The 22,453-nt window shown below is 45.8% G+C and overlaps 1 pseudogene; it reads left to right on the top strand.

Moving 5' to 3' along the window:
- The first annotated feature begins 20,574 nt into the window (after positions 1–20,574).
- Positions 20,575–22,200, top strand: LOC147748754 (uncharacterized; annotated as a pseudogene).
- The last annotated feature ends 253 nt before the right edge of the window (positions 22,201–22,453 follow it).

Below are 22,453 nucleotides of genomic sequence, written 5' to 3'. Positions count from 1 at the left end.
TCCCCTGCTTGCGGCGTTGAAATGCGACAGCATGCCAAATTGCAAGCATCTCGCGGTACGCGGTTGCCAAAGTGCACGCATCTCGCGTACCCTGCCAAACCTCACTCATCTTGCGTACCCTGCCAAACCTCACTCATCTCGCGGACCATAGGGAATCAATGGAATTTTTAGGGCAAAATACATTTCCAAAGCTTAGCCTGCCCTAGCTCTATAACAAAGCAACCACCAATGTCCAGCAGGGGAAGACCCATGAGTCTTTCCACATAAACGTTTGGGACATGGCCGAAGGCCAAATGGGGCGGGCCCTAGACCGCAAGCGCCCCTGGGCCTGACATAAGCGCGCTCCTCAAGGCTATTGCAAGAGTCTATAGATCTATAGCCAAGCTTTGAAAACACAACTTGATTTGTTGGTTTTACCAGATGGTGCTGCCCTTATTCAATATGTTGACGACTTGCTAGTTGCTGCCGACAATGAAGAGATTTGTAGAGAAGCTACCTTGTCATTGTTACACCACTTGTCTGATTTTCATCACAAAGTTTCTCTCTCCAAGTTGCAATATTGTCGACATGAGGTAACCTACTTAGGTCACCTCTTATCGAAGGAGGGAAGGAAACTGACCCCAGAAAGAATTCAAGCTATTGCGAAAATGAGTGTTCCTACAACACAGAGAGAAGTACGTGCGTTTTTGGGTATTACGTCGTACTGTAGACAGTGGATCCCTAATTTTTCTTTGTTAGCGAAGCCTTTGATAGTTCTTACTGTTAAGGATACCCCAAATCCTATTCCTTGGACTGACAAATGTCAGAAGAGCTTTTACGAAAAACGCAATGCGTTGTGTTCGGCTCCTGTGTTGGGTACCGCTGACTACAGCAAGCCTTTCACATTGTATGTCCATGAGAGAGAGGGATGTGCATTGTCAGTGTTGACTCAACAGTTCGGCGATAAACAACATCCATGTGCGTATTTTTTGTCGACTTTAGATCCGGTAGCTAGAGCGTTGCCGAGTTGTCTGAGAGCAACAGCAGCAGCGGCTGTTTCGATTCGACAGTCTGCTGGTTTGGTTATGAACAATACATTGATGGTAATGGTTCCACATGCTGTGGACACCTTGTTGAACCGTACCAAGACACAGCACTTAACTAGTGCTCGGTTGTCGGGTTACGAGTTGACCTTGTTAGCGAGTCATGTGCATATTAAACGATGCAACACGTTGAATCCAGCTACGTTGTTGCCGATTTCAGCTGAGACAGAGAATGTTGAAGAACAACATGATTGTTTTCTGAGAACTGAGGAAGAAACGAAAGGGAGGATAGACCTTAGGGATACTCCTCTTCCAGAGTGTGATGGTACTTTCTGGGTTGATGGTTCGTGCTTTAAGTTGCCGAATGGTGATACGACTGCGGCTTATGCTGTTACGACTTTGCATACGATTGTTGAAGCTGCACATATCCCACACAATTCAGCACAAGCAGCAGAGTTGATTGCATTAACGAGAGCATGTGTGTTGGCAAAAGGAAAGCGAGTGAATGTGTACACTGACAGTCAGTATGCTTTTGGTGTGGCTCATAGTTTTGGACGTTTGTGGCGTGAACGTGGGTTCTTGACTTCCCATGGAACAAAGATCCAGCATGGGCAGTTGGTGAATGAACTTCTGGAATCACTTACTGCCATTGCAACTAGCGATTGTGAAATGCAGTGCCCATAAGAAAGTTACGGATGATGTTGGCCGCGGAAATGCGTTTGCGGACGAAGTTGCGAAAGAAACTGCGAGAAATGTGATGAGTCGAATGTATGTTGCAGGTCCGGCGAGATGGGTTCCAGAGAAAAGTATGTGTGAAGATACGATCGAGAGTGTGAAATCCATCCAAGCTGAAGCTACAGAGAAAGAGTTGAATGAATGGAGAGAAAGTAAGGGTAGATTGGAATCGAATGGTTGTTGGACTGATTTGTCTGAGCATCAAAGATGGTTGTTGCCTGATGCGTATGTCCTTCCAGTTGTTACAATGGCTCATGGGATGGCACATATTAGCGTGAAAGGGATTTGCAAGTTGTTGGCACCGGTTTGGCAGAATGTGGGAATTCCCAAGTGTGCAGAGAATTTGGTTAAGAACTGTATGGTGTGTTTGATGTACAATCCTGGTAAGGGAACTCCAACACCAGCTGGTCATTTTGCTCCTCCTACGTATCCGTTCAAAACTTTGCAGCTAGATTTCATCCACATGGAGAGGTGCAACAACCTGAAATATGTTTTGGTGGTTGTTTGCTCCTTTTCTAGATGGGTGGAAGCTTATCCTTTAAAGGACAATACTGCCTTGTCCACAGCGAAAGCCCTAATCAAGGAATTTTTCCCGAGATTTGGTTTGCCGAGAATTATCTGGAGTGACAATGGGAGTGAATTTGTGGGTCAAGTGATGAAGAGAGTATGCGAGGGATTAGGTATCCGGCAGAAGTTCCACGCTGCAAATCACCCCCAATCGGCTGGTTTAGTCGAGTGCTATAATGGCACTTTGAAATTAAAATTGGCCAAAATCCAAGCGAGCTCTGGTTTGCAATGGCCAGATGCTTTGCCTTTAGCGCTCTTGTCCACAAGAATGACTGTGCATTCGCGAATCGTATTGAGTCCGTATGAGGTTGTGTTTGGTTGCCCGGCGAATATTTGGGGCGTACCAAGACCAACAAAGTTAGGTGACCTCGAGTACCCTGTGTTGCTTGATTACTTGCACGAACTGACGGCTAAACTGCGTGTTTTACACCAACAGGTTTACGACAGTCTGCCACAGGCTTCTGAGGATCCAGGCCACCCCATCAAACCCGGTGACTGGGTTCTTACCAAGAATTTTCAGCGGAGCAAGAACGATCAGCCCCGTTGGACAGGACCACATCTAGTTCTCCTGTCTACACGTTCTGCAGTTCGAGTGCAAGGCAAGAAACACTGGATCCATGGCGTACATTGCAAACGGGCTCCATTGCCCTTACCGTACGACCGGTGGGTCCAGGAAGGACTCCCAGACTCTGAAACAGAAACTGTGCCACGACTTTTGCCATTCAGCGATGCCCGTTTGACTGGAACAAACTCTGAGAAAGAAAGTGACGATATTTTGCAAGAAGCTGTGCCTCCTTTGAATCGATTGAATACTACTGAGCCTGAGCTTCTATTCAAGGAACAGACATTGCCTAGGAAAGATCGTTATAATTTGCGACCGAGAGTCATGGACTAATAAAATAAATGAAGTTTTTATGATTTTTCTGTTTACAGGTTAACTCTCCTACAAGGATCTACTTATTTTTGTTTTTCCAACCGCCATCCGGGTTCAGCAGTAGGGTCGCGGTAGACAAGTCTTTGGAGTGCAAGCCCGAGACACTAGGTCGAAGGTTCTGGTTGGCCTAAGGGAGTTGCCCTGGGTTGACAGAAGCATTCCTTAGCATAGAACACCCTACCACCGCGAGCAGCATATTTAGTTAGGATGGATTTCTTCGAGTTGGAGAGACCTGTAAAGACAATGAATTTCAAGAATAGGATATACAAACTAATCACATGGAAAAGATTTTTAATATTGTGCTTATTTATGCTATTGAGTTTAATGATATTTTTAATTGGCTATGTGACATTCTCTTTTAAAGTGACGTTTATTCCCACTGTGCAACCTACACCTCCACCTACTATTTCTTCTCATTCTTTTCACCCTTTGCCTGAAAATAAAGTAGTTGGAAGACTGGAATTTGCTAATAATTCCTTTATTCAACTTTTGCATCAACACCAGTTAGTTATGAACACAACGAATTGTTGGATTTGTGGTCTAATGCCCCATACGACCGATAAAGGTATTCCGTACTTGGTTTTGCCTTTCAGCTATAATGGTTCTATTTGGGCATATAGAACGATGTTCATTTACGCCCATAGTGTCTATCCCCAACGTTCAGTGAAGGATAATCCGAAGAATAGTGCTCTGGTCAAGGGTATAGTCGATATGATTAGGGGAATTAGTTCGTATGAGACTATTCAGAGAGATGAGACACAAGCCTACATTGGTTGGAACGTTACTGGATATGGAGTTAGTCTGAGTGTTAACCAGCGAGCGTAAAGTTCTCCACCGATTTGGATAGTGCCCCATCACGGTCGCTATTGTCTGCAGGGTAATGGCAAGAATCCGAAAGCTCAGCTAGGGAAGAGCGTTTGTACTGACACCTATGTATTTACGTCTCAGACTGCCCCAGTATTTCTAGCCGCTAAGGGTACTTATTTTGTCTGCTATGACAAAGCGTATACATGGTTGCCCCCTGACTTTTCGGGCACATGTTTTGTTTCCTTTCTGTTGCCTCCCACTTTTACAGCTGCGGCAGATTACCATAAGACGAGAGTTGCTAGAGGTGTCTTCAGTCAGGAAGACACTACAGGGCAAGAGTTGGGAGATTTTTTTAAGGGTTTTCTGCCGTTCTGGGGGCCGATGGCTAACAGCAGGAACATTCGACAGTTGACGAGAGTGTGGGAGTCCACCATAGTCGAAACTGCTGGTGCCCTTAGTAACTTGGCTGCTGAGCTCCAGTCGGATAGACTTATGACACATCAGAATAGAGTTGCTCTTGATGTCATACTTGCAGACCGAGGTGGAGTATGTAAATTGATTCAATCCAGCTGCTGCGTTTTCATTCCAGACAACGCTCCGTCAGTCTTCCAGGCCATTTCCAAGCTACATAAGATCTCCGATTCTGTCCATTTAGATAAAGGAGATTGGTCGTTGATGGGATGGTTCTGGGGATTGATATCCACTTGGGGATGGAAAATTCTGATGGTCATTGGGATGGTCTTAGCTACCCTTTTCCTGTTCTGTCTCTGTGTACAGTGTGCTCCTGCTATTTGTGGCCTCTATGCTACTTCCTGTGCAAGGAGACCTGTCCAGAGGGAGGTACTAAGTACTAGGATGATGCTACAGCAACATATCGATGATCTGATGAATATAGATCCAGATTCAGACTGCCATGAGTTTTGGTTTGTTGCCTATGTAAGGGCAAAAGGAGGGTCTGTAGTTCCGTAGTTTGAGGGTCTGAGGTTTGGTGGTTCCGAACCCGTTCAATAAAGGTTGTCGGAAATAGACGATTTTGGTGTCAGCGGACCGCAAACCATGAGTGCGGTGTGTATGAGCGTTTTCGCATTATTCGATCAATGAGAACACTACGTATTCAGGGATTTCGTTTGAACCCTCGGGTTCCATTTTGTGAACGGCAGCCATTTTGTGTGGTTGCCCTCACATAGGCCGATGACTGCAGCCGAGCGAGTCCTTGGGACACGTACACCTTAGCTGACTTCTGAATGACCTGGCCGAACTGATTCCCTTGCCCGAGGCTGACCTCGCTGAGCCAGTTCCTTGTTAAGCAGCTGGTCAGATAAAGATCAAAGAGTAGGACATGCCGAAGTTTACAGCACACTGCACCCACCTTTCTATCTTGCTTCCAATCTGTTTCTGCTCCTTCCTTTACGACATAATCACTGATTTGAGTTGAGGTTTTATGATGGGTTTGTCCGGCCTGATCTAACAGGAAAATGGAATGTGCTTGGTCATTTCTGGTGGGCTGGACAACGGAAAATGGGATTGTCGTCATGCGCTACTTTTGAAATGTCACAATCTGATTGGTTAGTTTTGTATGTAATTGATGCTACTTTGGAATGTGATTTTTTGGCATAAAAGACCATGCTCCGCTCATTGAACTTGTGCAGTCTCAAGCGAACCACCCGTGTTGTGCTTCGTAGACCTCTGTTCCTGGCTGCAGCCAATAAACTTTGGTCTTTGACGTCATCAAGAAGCGTCCCGTGTCTCTGTTTGCCAAGGCAGGGGAACTCGAAGGCATCGGGCGTTTTCCCTGGCGCCGCTGGGTTCTAAAAACCCGGTCCTTCACCTTTTGAGTGTAGAATTAAGCAGTCAAATATGGCACACATCTTGAGGCTCTATTATGTTCTCCTACTCGTAAGTACAAGCCTGAGTAGAAATATTTATGTTATATTTTTTTCGTAATATTTTTTCGTAAAATCTTTTCGTAAAAATTTCCCGTAAATTATACAATAATAACGCTATTTACACTATGGATTATAAGATAACCTTTCGAACAAAATGACACTTTATATCCAGCCTTACCAATAGTCGGCTCCCTATTCCCGGTTGTATTTAAAATTAAAATGTAACCATTCTAAAATGGCGCTCGGTTTCGGCCTAGATCGATTGTTTTAAATGGGGCGGCTAAACCTCGAGTATAAATGGGTTTAAAGAAGTCCCTGGAAATAGTGAAAAAATAACGCAGATGTTAATAAATATGAATGTAAACGGAATTATAGCGAAGGTTTAAGTAATAGCAGGACCTACATGTTCCTTTACATACTTAACCTATCATTCCAATATGGCGCCCAGGTTGGAACTCTATTCTTCCAAAATGTGATTGTAAGCGTTTGAGGGAGAGGGCCGCAAGTAATTAATGAGTATCGATCGCAAATATAAGGGGATGTCGGACATGACGGTCCATCTTGGGACCATCCATGCCGTTATTTTGATGCGGACGAGGAAACTTTTCTAGGTAAGAAATAGGTTGCGGGTTGGGCCTTCGTCCGGGGTCCATGCGATGGAATATCTATGACAGGAGTTAGCCCGAGAACTATGGGTGAACTACTGCGTGGCTGTTCTAACCAACTTGAGGGGTTGAGCTGTTCCGCATATTGGTGCACCTGAATGAAGGAGTATAATTGGGAGTAATGTCAGGTCTCTTTTAAACAAACGCGGTGCCCAAATCTGATTTTTTTAGTTTAAATCTCGAGCGGTAATTACGCAATAGAATGTGAACCTGGGGGTTAGGGAAGAATGCCCGACTTGGTGGTAATCCCCATGTACAAAAATGCTGGGATTTACATTTTGCGCACACATGAATTCCGTTACTATCATGAAGGAGTATAACTGGGAGAAATGTCGGGTCTTTTTTAGATAAATGCGCTGCCCGAATCTGATTTTTTTTTAGTTTAAATCTCGAGCGGTAATTAGGCAATAGAATGTGAACCTGGGTGTTAGGGAAGAATGCCCGACTTGGTGGTAATCCCCATGTACAAAAATTTTGGGATTTATATTTTGAGCACACACGAATTCCGTTACTATCACGATTGTGGGCTACAAAGAAGTCTGGGTTATGGTATTTACCACCACAGGATAGGAATGCTGGGAGTTGTGGTCCTGGGTCATAGCAAACAACTAAAATCAACAAAAAAGAAGTTGGTCTCCTTAGTATTTAATGATGGAGACCCTGAAAATAATGCTCACCCCTACTCTGTTTTTTAAATATAAATCTAGATATTCCATTTATTGTTGTTGCTCTTCTATATTAGGTTCACAATTTTTGAACCAACACCTGACTGTGGGAGAAGGAATTGATACGGCTTCCCTCACCAGAATCTTAAGCACCGGAGCGTGATACGTCGCCATTAGAGGATCCCACACAACTCTATTGTGAGGTATGCATGAGATGTTGTAAAATATGCGTGTTAATCGCTTTTAATACAATCTGAGGTAGATGGTAATATAATTTCCGTCTATCCATATAGGTTCTGTTTAAGGTCCACGAACAATTCAGGGTGAAAATAAAACACCTGTATTCAGAACTACCGAACCAACAAGACAATTAAGTCAGTATAACGGGTGGGAGACGAGCGTTTTGAAGTATGAACGTCAGATGTAATACCAATCTGGGTTCCTCAGTCAATTAGGTAAACCCGCTGTAAGTCGCGGACCCGTCTCATGCTTATTAAGGATACCATGAAGCGTTGTAGTTCACAACTAACAAACCTGTTGGAGTGGTGTAAGATAATGACATGACTTTTTTACCCCTAGGAGTTCTAACCATCAAGAGAAAAAACTCTTTTCACGACTCTGGAGGATCTGGGCGCGCGCTACCGGTGTAAACATTACTCGGTAAGCTTAGATACGTATAATATATCTCTATAAGAAGGATGAGGTGGTTTGGACCAAATGACCATCAATGAAAGTGTACACGATGACTAGGCAAAGGGGTGGAGTAGCTGATACGCTTGGTGCAGATACCTCAATTTCTTGTTGTTTGAGGCACACCTTCCTTTCCTCTCTCCTCCTCTTGTCTTTCTGTCTTTTTTACAAGCACTTGTGGCTATAGTAACAAAAGACAAGTATATGATCAAACTGACCAAGGATTGTTGTTTGACATTGATATCCACTCATACAAGTGTAAATCTACGCCTGGATGCGACTTATCTAATGAAATGTTACGATCTTGGTTTGGTTGAGTTATATGGTCATTTGGGTAAACTTGTCCACTCCCTTTTCAATCTTGTGTTGCCCCTTCGTTTGACGTCCCCCCTTCTATGACTTCACAGGATGGAAAAAGGAAAGACACAAAAAAATGTTTTGTTTTACAAAATGTTTTGTTAACATTTGCCAAAGTATATATGAATAGGAAGAAAATAAGTGCTAAGCAAGTGGAGTAAGAAAATACATGGCACCCACTCGGGTAAATCATGGGTGACAATAATTCAGGTTAAAACCCTGTATCACAATGTATGAACCCCGGTATCGTGTTTCCTGTTAAAAGACACGCTAACGCATACGAAAATTAGAAATTATAATACTTAGGATAACGAATCTTGCACTGAGGTTGTAGGTGTTTCTTTTTGTACTGGTCACTGTATCATCTCTTGCAGTGTTTTTTCTTGCAATGTGTTTTTAAATTACAATGGTAATGAAGTGTGTTTGATAATCATGTTTAGGAACAAGACCTATCTATGAAATGTAAAACTTATGGAGATTTTTTATCTATTTTGATTTCAGCCTTGAAGAAACTCCTTGGTAGGGAGTGAAACGCATTCGGCTGATTTTGTTGCAAAGTGCACAGTGACTGCTTTTAAAAGAATGAATAATACTAAATAAAGAACTTTTTTATACACTCAAAATTGACAGTTTTTCTTGGACTTCTTTCCTGTGCACCCCTATAGAGAGCCAAACAAAGTACCTGTTATGTGACAGTGTCTGGTAAGCTCGAGGGGCATACCTTGAGCCTGGTCTCTGTTTACGTCCCACCTGCGGCACTTCCTTCTACTCTTCACCACCTCACAGCCATAGTCTTCGCACTGCCCCTAGGTCAGACAATAGTTGGGGGCGACTTTAACGCGGTTATGTAGGCGTCACTTGAGGTAACCGGCATACCCTCCCCAGCAAGACTAGCCCATGCCAAGAGATTATTGGATTGGTTGGCCGCTCTTGGTTTGTGCGACGTTTGGAGGGTTTGTGACCCCGAGGGACACAATACACCCATACCTTGGCGGCCCATCACACACACTCTCGCATTGATCTGCTACTCCTGCTTGCTAGCGACTGCCAAAATGTCTCTAATATTTCTATCCTCCCCTGAGGGATCTCCAATCACTCTGCCTTGTCACTTGGGTGGTGCCAGAGGTGGGCCATGGATGGTCTGGCGACTGAACGCGTGGTTCTTACAGGACAAAGGGATCAAGGACGCAATAGAGGTGGAGTTGCGCCACTATTTTCTTACTAATTGGGGTTCGGTCCCCTCCCCGGGCATGCTCTGGGAAGCCGACAAGGCCACCATCCCCGGTGTGGCCAGGGGCCTGGTGCACACTAAGCAAGTGGCACAGTCCGATCACCTGACTCAGCTCGAGGCTCAGGCCATGCGGCTGATAACGACCCTCTCTGACAATGCTGAAGTCCAACCTGATAGGCAACTGGCAGCAATTCGAGATGAAATCAGGCAAATTTCCCTTGACTCTGCCAAGATGCTGTGGCACTCCTCCGTGGCCTGTGTTTACGACTGGGGAGACAAAAACTGGAAGCTGCTGCACAACCTGGTCTCCTACCCCGTGGCCAACAGGATAATTCCTGAAATCTGGGATGTGACCAGAATCCTTCACCACACCTCTTGGGCCATCGGGCAGGCCTTTGTGGATTATTATGCTCAGCTATATTCCACTCCCCCCTCCCGAAGCTACTCTTGCGGATCTGTTGGGCCATGCGACTGTCCAACTCCCCTACCTCACCAGCGCGGAGGTAGCGGACCTAGACCTCCCCTTTACCCCGGAGGAGATACAGGGGCCATTTCTTTGTCAAACCCGGGGAGGACGCCCGAACCGGGCGGCTTCCTGCGGGAATATTGTGTGGCTTACAGAGATTTGTTGGTGCCTCAACTGGTGGAACTCTTTTAACACGTCACGAGAAGGGCTTCTTTCCCTCCGAGACCGACGTGGCCACTATCTTTGTAATCCCAAAGACCCAACCGCCCTCTGCCACCTGTGCGGACTACCACCCGATCTCTTTAATTAATACTGAAATCAAGATCTTTGCCACAGCCCTGACCCAGCGTCTCTGTCCCCTCTTTCACAGGCTGGTCCACCCGGATCAGTGCAGCTTCATGCCGGTGCGTGGTACCAGACACTGTATACATTGCCTCCACCTCGCTTTGGACCACCGCCACCTTCTCACACCGTCCCTAACACTCTTACTTATAGACTTTGAATGGCCTTCGACATGGTGGACTGGAGGTACTTAGAGGATGTCCTTGGGACGATGGGTTTTGGCCCCTATTTCCAAAACCTTGGCCGAGTCCTGTACTCCAATCCCAAAGTCAGGGTCCTCACCAACGGTGCCATCTCAAAAGCATTCTCAATCTGGAGCGGCATGCGCCACGGGTGCCCCCTCTCACCCCTCTTGTTTGTGCTGGCGATGGAGCCCCTGGTCTCCCTCATACGAAATGATCCCCAAATCCGGGGCTGGTCTTGGGATCCCCACCACGTGGTCAAAATCACCTTATACGCAGACGATAGCCTAGTCTTCGTGGCAGACCCAGAGAGCTCTAGTCCCCGCTGCCTAGAGGTGCTCCAGGCCTTCGAGAGCGTTTCAGGCTTGCGACTTAACCCGGCGAAATCTATCCTGGTCCCCCTCCATCTTTCTAGGGCGTGCTTTGATTGGCAATTGAATATCCCCATCAGGAGACAGTCCTTCAAGTACCTTGGGATTTGGGTGGCTCTGCTCCCGGAGCTGGAGTGGGTGCACAACATTACCCCCCTGGTCTCAAAAGCTAAAAACATCCTCAAGCGCCGGCAGGCCTTACCACTTAATTCCCTTGGAAGAGGGGTACTTTTTAAAATGATGGTCCTCCCCCACTTCCTATATATCATTCAGAATACCACCTTTCACTTCCCAGGAAGTTGGTTTCAGAGAATTTGACGGGGTGATCACGAGGTTTCTGTGGGGGGGAGGGAGGCCCCGTATCGCCCTGACCTGCTGTAGAATCCCCCCTTGGATGGAGGCATAGGTATGACGGATCTCCACCTCTACTATCTGGCCACCAGATTCCTCGTCATCCATGACTAGTTCACTGGGGGGTGATCTGACCCGGCCTTCCGGACTGAACTTAGGGACATGGACTTCCCGCAAATCCAAACATACTTGTATGGAGTCCCCATACCACAAGCAATACTATCAATCACTAGAGCGGTACTGGTGGCCTGGCGATCTGCCTTGCGACACACGCACTGGGACAAGCGACTCACTCTACACACACCTCTCTGGCAGAGCACGTAGTTGCAAGAGGTGACGACATCCGGCAGTAGGACCACGTCAGGATTTCTCATGGGGATGTGTGGGCTGGGGATCATATCAGGGCCTTCTCCAATCTACAGCAGCGTCACACCCTTCACACCTCCCAATTCTACTTCAAAGTACTTGTAGCTCCATCATGCCCTCACCGTCCACATCCCAACAGGTACACAATCCCCGAGTTTAGCCCGTTTGAGGAACAGGTCATGATGGGAAATTTGGGAAGAGGAGGGGGTGTCTCAGATATACCACTCCCTAATAAACAATAGTCCAGCCACTTTAACCTCGCTGCGGGCTCGCTGGGAGGGATGGCTGGGTCCCCTACAAGAAGCAGACTGGCACAATGCGCTTATGCCTCCCAAAACCCTTACGACCTCATCTAAACTCCGCCTCATTCAACTCTATTACCTACACATGGCCTATCTCACTACAGCACGTCTACATAAAGCGGGGCTGCGCCCCTCCTCAGACTGCACACGATGCGGCTGTTCTCCGACTGACTTTTACTATATGGTTTGTTTGTACATTGGCCTCGCCCTGTTCTGGTCGGGTGGAGTCTGAGCTCACACAGGCCTGGGGTTGGCAGGTTCTCCATGACCCCCAGCGTCTTCTCCTTGGCGTGTTTGATGGCTTGGACGGCTCTAGAGTTGACAAACACTTTCTGGGGACGGCGGTCGCTGTGGCCAAGTGAGATATTGCAGGGGCCTGGGCTCAGGCCAATCCTCCTACCTTACGAAAATAGTGCCAAGGGGTAGACTGGTGCGCTGCTCAGAAGGAACCCCTCTTTTTATTTTTTTTCAAATCCTTTATTGACAAATTCAACATTATCAAAATACACTCTTGCATCAAATCAGAGTGTCATACACATCAGGCCATTTACGGAGTACAATAAAAATAGGGAAATATCAATTAGACAGAAGCACCATCTGGTACAACAGGGCTATTGCACCATAAACAACCCATAACTGTAGGAGATGGTGACAGCACTGTGATTTTTCCCACGTCACTAGGAAAGTTTTCTTTAAATTTAGCTGTAAATCCTTTTCAGTCATATACAAAGCAAAGTTTTCTATTAGGGATTGCAGACCGTTTGCCGTCCTTGGTATTAGGACGGCATCGTCTGCATAGAGTAATATAGGCGTGGGACACGTCCCAACTTTTGGGCCGTCTACAGTTACATTTTGTAAATAGGGGACTACATTATCAATATATAGAGAAAATAAAAGGGGGGCTAAAAATGCAACCCTGTCTAATTCCACGCATAACCTTAAAATCAAGTGTACATTCCCCCATTTTGCCAAACCGTACCCTAGAAGTTAAAAGTATATAAATCTGAGATGAAAATGTTATTATTTCAATAAGTGCCCTTAGCTCTTTCAAAGTTTGCAATAGTTTACAATGATTGACAAGGTCGAAAGCGCTGGTCAGGTCGATAAAACAGAGATGTTATGCCCCTTCCTTTGCTAAAGTGTACTTTCCTATCAGTACATCAAGATTTACACATTGTTCTACCATCCCAATACATCTTCTGAAGCCATACTGTGTCTCTGTTAACATTTTATTCTCATTTGCCCAATGTTCTAGCCTCTCTAGCATTATTCCGCCCATCAATTTGAAGGTGGAATCAAGAAGAGATATTGAGCGGTAGCAGTTAGCCTTCCCCCTATCCCCTTTTTTAAAAATGGGTATGATAACGCTTTCGACCATGATGCGGGTAAGACTCCTTTAAGGATAGCATTAAAAACATTCAATAAAATCGGAATCCAAAAATCGGTATTATATTTAAAAACATCAATAGGTAACCCATCCGGGCCAGCGGCTTTACCATTAGCACTTTTTACTAGGGCAGATTCGATTTTGTCTATAGTTATTGGGGGTGAATTGATAGGCTCCACTAAGATATAGTTTTTATCATTTCCCTTATTTAATTTAACAGCATCTGGATTAAATATACTCTCGAAATGTAGTATCCAATCTTCCGGGGCCACCACAATATCAATATTTACTGCTGTATTCTGTTTTTTAAAAAAAGGTGGTTAATAGTTTTCCAAAAAATGGCTGGATCTTTCATCTTTGCGGCCTGAATTAATTTCTCCCATGCCCCTTCGCGAATCTCTTTTTCCCTTTCTTTGAAGGTGTTTTTATAGGCTTTCCTCAAGGTACTGATCTTGGCGCTATCGCTTGGCTTTATTTTAAGGGCAGATTTTAGTTCCCCATTTAACCTAGAACATTCCTGACTGAACCATCTAGGGTTGAGATCACAAACTTTCCTCTTCCTTTTTGCAGTTAGATCACCTGCAATTTCAGTTGTGATATTACAAAATGCATTAATAATGTCCGGGTTTGTTGAGGAACTATTCATACATGTTTCCATATCTCTTTGGTGTTTTTCCTAAGAGGTTTTCCATAAAAGTGGATGGGTTAACACCGGACCATTTTATTGAAATTCGATTATTGCCCTCGATGTTAATATCAGTGGCCGCGCTCCTCCCCCATTTCTCTGTATCAGGGTTAACCTCAGTGACATTGTTATAGGATAATGGTCACTAAGAAGGCTAACTCTGACAACGTTTTTTCCCACTAAATTCCTGCAATTAGCTGATACAATAAGGTGGTCTATGTTTGAAGATGACCTTGCCCCTACAAATGTTTGTAATATGATCTCGCCCTCTGACATAATAGGTTCCAGAACTGCTAGGCTATATATGTGTACAGCAAGTTTAATGGCTTCCCCGTATGGATCATGTGAAAAATGGGGAATCCTATCACCATAATAATCACAATATCCCAATGGTTCTCCAGCTTCAAAAGCACATTTAACACAGTTAAAATAAAACCCCTAAACCAAAAGATAATCCCCCCTACTCCCTCTAAAAAATTATCCAAATCTTCTTCTAATTGCTGAATTACTCTGCTTTTAGTTTTATCAAAAGAATTATTGTAGAAATGTATCACAATGATGGACTGCTTTCCTTTTGAATATAAAAACAAAAGCTGATAGTGTTGTGACAAGGTATATTATTTCTTTAAATTTAAAGGTGAGGTAACTGCAATTAAAGTGGCTAAACCACCTTTTGCTCTCCCCATCCTAGATGGAGTAACATCGGTACAAACAATTTGATATCCATTTATAACAAGCATTGGCACAGCCAATAGGTCTCGCTTTTGGGCCCTTATAAGTGTTTAGGCAGAGCTATTGACTTTGCCAATGTGGTTAAGCTGTGCTGTAGAGTAGTGTGGCTTCTGTGCAGTATACTGAAAAGTTGTAATAAAATAGTGGCAGAAGCTTTTTTGTTACCTTATATATGAGCAAGAAGGCATTATGTCGACCAGAACGACCATATTAAAACATGTATGTACAATAAGAAAATGTCCTCGTTTTTCTTTTGTTCTTGCAATGCTGGCAACTTGTTTTTGCCTATTTCAATGGTTGTTTGTTAAAGGTTTTTTTTGAGGGGGCATAAACAATTGGAGGTTGAAGGTTGTGAACTAGTACCTGTATTATACCACTATCAGCTGCCAGACGTTAGGGGAGAATCATCAGATGGCAGATTGCAAGAGCAGGCTGAGGTGGTGTCGAGTGATGTTGAGGTGGTAGTGGTGGTGGTGGTGGCTGGTGCTGAGACGATGCTGAGGTGATGCTAAATAATACTTAGGTTTTGCTGAGTGATGATGATGTGGTGGTGTACTATTGGAAAGGCGATGCTGAGTGATACTGATGTGGTGTTGTGGTGGTGCTGAGTGGTGGTGTTGTGGTGGTGCTGAGTGGTGGTGTGGTGGCGCTGAGTGATGCTGTGGTGGCACTGAGTGAAGCTGTGGTGGTGCTAAGTGATGCTGTGATGGTGCTGAGTGATGTTGTGGTGGTGCTGAGTGATGCTGTGGTGGCCGTGAGTGATGCTGTGTTGGCCGTGAGTGATGCGTTGTTGGCCGTGAGTGATGCTGTGGTGGCGCTGAGTGATGCTGTGGTGCCCCGGAGTGATGCTGTGCTGACCCTGAGTGATGCTGTGCTGGCCCTGAGTGATGCTGTGCTGGCCCTGAGTGATGCTGTGGTGGCCCTGAGTGATGCTGTGCTGGTCCTGAGTGATGCTGTGGTGATGCTGAGTGATGCTGTGGTGGCCATTAGTGATGCTGTAGTGACCCTGAGGGATGCTGTGGTGGTGCTGAGTGATGCTGTGGTTGTGCTGACTGATGCTGTGGTGGTGCTGAGTGATGCTGTGCTGGTGCTGAGGGATGCTGTGGTGGCCTTGATTGATGCTGTGGTGGCCTTGAGTAATGCTGTGGTGGTGCTGAGTGATGCTGTGGTGGTGCTGACTGATGCTGTTGTGGCGCTGAGTGAAGGGGTAGAAGAGGGGTAGAAGAAGGGTAGAGAGGTAGAAGGGTAGTAATGGGGTAGTACAGGGGTAGAGGGGTAGTAGAGGGGTAGTGGGGTAAAAGAGGGGTAGAGGGGTAGAAGAGGGGTAGAGGGGTAGAAGGGTAGCAGTATACAAATATTGGTTAAATGCTCATCGTCCCTGGCATCAGCTCCCCAAACTAACGGTGATATTGCTCGTAAAGTAAAGTCTCGCCATTATTCCCGAATGGTAGGCCTCAGCAAGGCGCGCCCCTCCACCCCCTTGCACACCCGCCGCATTCATCACTCCACCCCCTCCGCTTATGGAAGGGGGTCCCAGGCGGATGGGTCATGGGAAGGACTTTAGGTAAAGGGTACAGTCGACTCTATAGAGAGCAATATTATAATAACTATATTTAATTCTGTGCAGTTACAAGCAACAGGATGGCCATGCGCATTTATCTGCTGCTAAAATGATTTTTCTGCACATTTGTCTGCTGCGTCAACCATTGGAGTGCACATGTATCTCCTGTATTACCGATGCGGCTGCGCATTCATCTGCAACAAATATTTTGCTGTTCACGTATTCTGTAAAACAGATGGTTGTTTGTCTGTTTATTTATCTATTGTGCCAATAGTGATTTAATTGCACATGTATCTGCTATTAGAGTAATTGAGCTATTCATGTATCTGTGAAAGTAATCGTTTATGTGCACATTTATGGGTCGCAGTAGTCTGTATTCGCAGTATTTTTATTTGCGCATCACTGTCTCAACAGTGCAACTCTGCATATTTGAATTGAAACAGAACATACCAGCATGTGCACGTGGATGGTGCACGCATGAACAAAGGAACGTCGTATAGATGTACAAAAGATGCTAAACGTGACAGAAGTGTCACTGAGTCGCGATTTCACCAAGAGTCTGAGTAGTGAGAGGGCTGGAGAACAGTGCGTTTGAGAGCGTGTCTACCTCAAAGTCTGTGAACTGGACCTGCCTCGGGCTGTGTGTAGTAATGAAAGGCCTTGTGGGTGTTGTTGTTGTAAGGGGAGATGTCTGATGCTCAGTAGGGGGTAACACACCATGGACAGATCCGGACACCAAGGTGAGGAATTCAATCGACACTGCGTTTGGATGAAGAACCCTTAGCCTGCTGATAACACAGAGGCTGCTTAGGGAGGGAGCCCAGCAGATGGACTAGCATGCAGTGGAGGCGGCATTAATGGCCTTGTTGGGCAAGAGTGAGGGTTGGTTATGCAGGCCCTCAGCACTAGTGCCTTTACCCAGGCATTGGCTGGTGGTGGAGGAGATTTGGTCGAATCCTAGGACGTTGGAATGGCAGCAATGAGGTGGGAAGGAAGTTGAGCAGCCCCGTAGATAATACTTATTTGGGCTCGGTCAGCACTCAATAGCACGCGGCCACTAAGTAACATTCATTTTTGCATGCAAGTGGGAGGAGGTGCTTGCGCTGGGGAAAGAGATGAGGCAGCGTCATCACTCAGTAAAGAGCTGATTCGAGAGCCCAAAAGAGTAGATCGTTCGTGCCTGCAGACTCCCCTACCTTAAAGGGCTGTAAGGAAATCTGTGCACCCCTGAGGTTTTGGTATTCAAGCGCCTGGATAGCTGGTGTTTTTGACCTCTGGCCATATTGGGTCTACCATACAAGCCCTAACTTCATGCAGATAGAAGGGACTAAAATGCCCTACTGGTGTGGTCACCGTGGTCACAAGCCACCGAAGCACCTCTTCACTGGGAAATAAAGAAGACAGTTATGAGAGACGACGAAAATAACGTTGAAGTGGCACTTTATTCGTTAAGTCATAATCACACCAGAAAACGCATTTATTAAGCCATTAACTGGAAGAAGAATCATTTAAAAGGCTGACTTTAATCCATCAGCACTAAAACATAAGTGCACTTTTATAATGCGTAAGGGCCTAGAAGGCAGGCTGGAGCAAAGATATTTTAAAAGACACAATTGAAATCAGTTAGAGAATTAAAAATACAGAATACATTCTATAAAATTCTAGTGCTTAGAGGCAAACCTTGCTAGAGAGAACTAGCCAAGCAAGATTTATCATTTTAAGAGACCTTAAATGCAATGAATTGGGTGTGGATGGAAAACACCAAGAATAATTACAGCGATTAAAAAAGTCAAAAAGGTTATCTAGATCGGGAGATACCACCTGAGAATAGACTTTGAAGTCCCAAATCAGATAAACGGCCGGCCGGAGAACCCACGCTTGTGTTAGACACAGCAGGAGAGCTCTGCCCTCTGAGTGGGGTGTTGGACCTATTATACCTGCTCAATGCAAAACTATTACCCCGCATTGACATATGATCTGGTCCAGGTGGTTCACTGCACGCCCTAGGACACAGAACTGGCGATCCATTGGGTCAGGTGCTTGGGTGGGTGGTTGGCCATCCTTGTTCACAAAATATAAACAAAGAACATTTGTAGCGTAGGTACCTCTAAAAATATATATGAGAGCGGAACTTAAAAAACAGGTGTTACCATCGCAAGATGCTTCGTGGTTTAATTTGAGCAAGCTTGGAACATTTCATAATAAAAAATGAAGCAACGGTCAAAGATGTACCAACTGATCTTGTGTGTGTGTGTGGGTGTGTGTGTTTGTGTGTGGGTCTTGCAATTATGGAAATTTCTATTCTGTGGTTGCCCTACCTGCCTCGTTGTGTTCTGCACAAAAGAAATACATGTTCAAGAACATTGGGGCCTAGTAGACTTTATTATCAAAGATGGTAACCTGAGGCAGTGGGCTTTGGCTTAGGCCTGTATGCATGGGGTTCAAGGGATGTGTGGGCTGTAAAAATAGCATATTTCCTGGTTTTAGCTCACAGGGACCTTCATTCTAAAATGGTCGAGCAAAAATGCTAGGTTGGGAATTTGGATATTAAAACGTGACCCTCCAACATTTCCCTCCTCTTGGTCATTTTTTAACATAATTGTAACTGTACATATAGCTTGTTCCTTATCTCGGCCTATGTACCTATGTACCGAGGGGTACCATTAGCATAGAGGCACGGGTACTCACTATTTATTTGGACTCTTAGCTCAACGTATTTGCTCATCTGCGTTTTTAACCAGAGCGTCATAAGGAGCTATGGTATAGGCTATCCCTGCTAGAGGTGTACCTGGAGGAAGCGGGGGAGCAGTATGTGCTTAGTAGTTGATGTCGGGAGGGGTCTTCTGTAGGTGGGAGCCAGCCGTTGTGAGCTCAACTATCTTGAACAGTGCTAATATATTCATATTCCTTGGTCTACTGACCCTACTTATGGACTTCCTGTATATCCCTATCTTGGCATTGTTCATCCCTATTAGTACTCAATCTTTTCACACAATGACACTCATCTGCGGGATGCAACACAAAAAGCAACAGCAAAAAACTTTTTAGAACAGCCACATAGGTATACCATCAAAGTTCAACCAATCAGTGACTGTCTACTATGGCACCTCCTCCAGCAATCCGTTTTTCTATCTTGTTCAAGTTGTTGATGGCATTGATGATGGAGCCATTTTCTACATTGTTGGCAAGGTGCAGCACAACTCCTTATCCAGAGGCATATCCTCCTCTTGATATTTCTAAGCCAGAGTGATTTTGCCTTGGTCTGGTGCAACACAATGATGGTGATGAAAAAAGAGCTGTACTCCGTTCAATCGGCAAACCTCCTTTGGTGGGTCTTCGAAAGCTGTCAAAAGACCTTAGTGTGAGGACATGGACTGTGGGATGCCCACTCGGGGCACTTTTCCCCTCACTGTTCTCCCATTCTATGTTCACAGAACGAATACGGCCCCTTTAATTCCTCTGCCTGGGCTGGTCAGCTGATGGGGTCACGTGGTGCAGGGATTCTGAAAAAGGAAGACGCCGAGGGAGACCGTCGTTCGTTAGGACCTGCCTGTGAGGAACAGACGCTGGTGACGACCTTTGAAGTGCTGCCGTGGAACAACGTGTCGCAGGAGAAGCCGGAACCAGCTGTTGCCGAGAAGTCTTCACTACGGGACGAGAGAACGGACGAACGAAGAGAAGGGCAGCCAGACCCTAGCTGGCAACACGCTGAAGCCCGCCACAGCCCAGGAGAAGGGTCGTGGCTTAACAAGGTACGGGGACGTCTCGGACTGTTACCGGGAGGGACCTGGGTTCCGGGGAAGGCTGGGGGCGGTAGGGGTGAGAAAGCCTAGAAAGCCCGTTATTTGCCGTAAGTGCGTTATACATTGGTGACGGTGGTGACTTCCCTTCACTTCCCCTGCATCCCGCGACATAGGAAGGAAGGAGAAAACTCTTCCTGATATTTGTTTTCTTGCTCTTCTCTTCGGCCCGGCGCAACGTGGAGCACCAACAAGCCCTGAATCGGGAGACGCTACCTCAGCACACAGAGCTGTTCCTTCCCCGAACTGTGAAAGAAAACAGCGGACTACAGCTCCCATAACTCCGTGGGACAAAAAGACAACGTGTAGACTATAGAAATCCCAGAACCTGTGAGAACATTCTGTTTCCGTATTCTGTTAGAAGTCCGAATAAACAGCACTCTGTTAAAAAAACCACAACATTTCGTCCTGGTCTACTTCTCGCCCACGTTACACGTGGTGTCAGAAGTGGGATGTTGGTTCGCCTCACAATGAAAAACCTAATTCAGCAGCTGATCCGTGGGCAAGAAAAGTTGGAATGGGCAGTAGAAAAGCAGATGACCACTGCCCAAGCAGACCGGGAACTTATGAGAGACAGTCTGGCTAATCAAGCAGACCAAATGCAGAAAGTAGCAGATGACAGGAGGGAGTTAACAACACAACTCCAAATACGGGCAGTAACTGGGCCAAACGTATCCCTCCAGAAGTATGCGACAGGAGATGACCCCGATGCTTTCCTTCTTAACTTCGAAAGGGCGGCAAGGGCATCTGGGTGGCCTGAAGCTAAGTGGCCTTTCTTCCTAGCACCGCTTCTTACTGGAGAAGCACAAGACGCCTACCAAGTGGCTAACCCTAATGGCAATACTCCATATACAGAAATAAAAGACTTGATTTTGGACCATATGGGCATGGATGCGGAGGCGTATAGGGTACGGTTCAGGAAAGAACGCGGCACCGCATCAGATAACCCCAAAACTCTGTATTTTAAGTTAAAAGCAGCAGCAGACAAATGGCTAAGACCCCGTTCCCAAACAAAGGATGCAATCATGGATATGATTTATTTAGAGCAGTTCTTAGAGGGCCTGCCATACCCCATTCAAAGATGGTTGAAACAAGATAAACACCTGAGTCCTGAACAGGCTGTTGAAATGGCTACTACGTTTTATAGGGCACAACCCAGGGCCTTACCTTGGGACTCTGACAAATCCATAAAACCAATGAGTGGTCCGGTAAAACCAGAAAAGAAACCACTAAAAGCCCCACTAGACATAGTAAAGCCAAGAACACCATGTTTAGAACCACCTCCCCTGCACAAGCCACAGTGCTTTGAATGCGGAGAGTGGGGTCATATAGCACGTAACTGTCCCAGGAAGAAACCCCCCGAAGAGCCGATGGACATCGGATGCATACCCCGTTCCATCCTATATTCCGCGGAACTTGGACCCAGTTTCCACGTAACTGTCCAAGTCAAGGGGGTGCAAGTAAGGGCATTGCTAGACTCAGGGTGCAAACAGTCAGTCATTCTCCAGTCCAGTGTATGTCCGCTCCCTGAGACAGTAGAAGATTCTGTACCAATTAGGTGTGTCCACGGGGATGTGAAGGTTTATCCCGTCATCCAAGTCCCTGTTACTCTTCCCCAAGGTCAGACTATAGATATCAGGCTCGGGGTTGTTCCTAGTCTGCCTGAACAAATGATAATAGGGCAAGATAATCCCTAATTTCTTAACATGTTGAGAAACAAGCTGCAGAACATCCCTTCCACATCCAGAGCATGGCCTACTCTTCTAACCCAAGCTCCCTGGGTCACTGACCGAAGCTTCAGGTATGCTCAGAAAAACGACCCAACCTTACAATCAGCATGGACTCAAGTACAACAAACACCCAATAGCTACCCTTCCTTTCAAATAAAAAATTACTTGTTATATCGCATAGGGAAACAAGGAGATAATCCCCAGTTGTTAGTACCTCAAGCTTTTAGAGAACAGGTCCTTTTTTTTGCTCATTCGCATCTGCTCGCAGGGCACAGAGGGGCCCAAAAGACAATGCAGATGTTGTTGCAACATTTTTATTGGCCTGGCATATTTGCACAAGCCACTCGCTTCTGCCTAGAATGCTAGGTTTGCCAAAAAAGAATCCGTACAGGCCACCAGCAGTCCCGTTACAACCCTTACCGATTGTGGGTAATCCATTTGAAAGAATCAGTATGGATCTCATTGGTCCGTTACCACGTACCAAGAAGAGCCACCTCCACGCTTTGGTTGTGGTTGACTATGCCACGAGATATCCCGAAGCCTTTCCTCTACGCACTCCCACAACCCGAAACATTTCTGAGAAACTTTTGGAGCTCTTTTCACGGGTCGGTTTCCCTCA

Source organism: Lissotriton vulgaris, chromosome 1_1 (assembly GCF_964263255.1).
Source record: "Lissotriton vulgaris chromosome 1_1, aLisVul1.2, whole genome shotgun sequence".
Lineage (NCBI taxonomy): Eukaryota > Metazoa > Chordata > Amphibia > Caudata > Salamandridae > Lissotriton > Lissotriton vulgaris.
The sequence above is the reverse complement of the archived record's forward strand: the minus strand, read 5'-3'. Positions and strand labels throughout refer to the sequence as shown.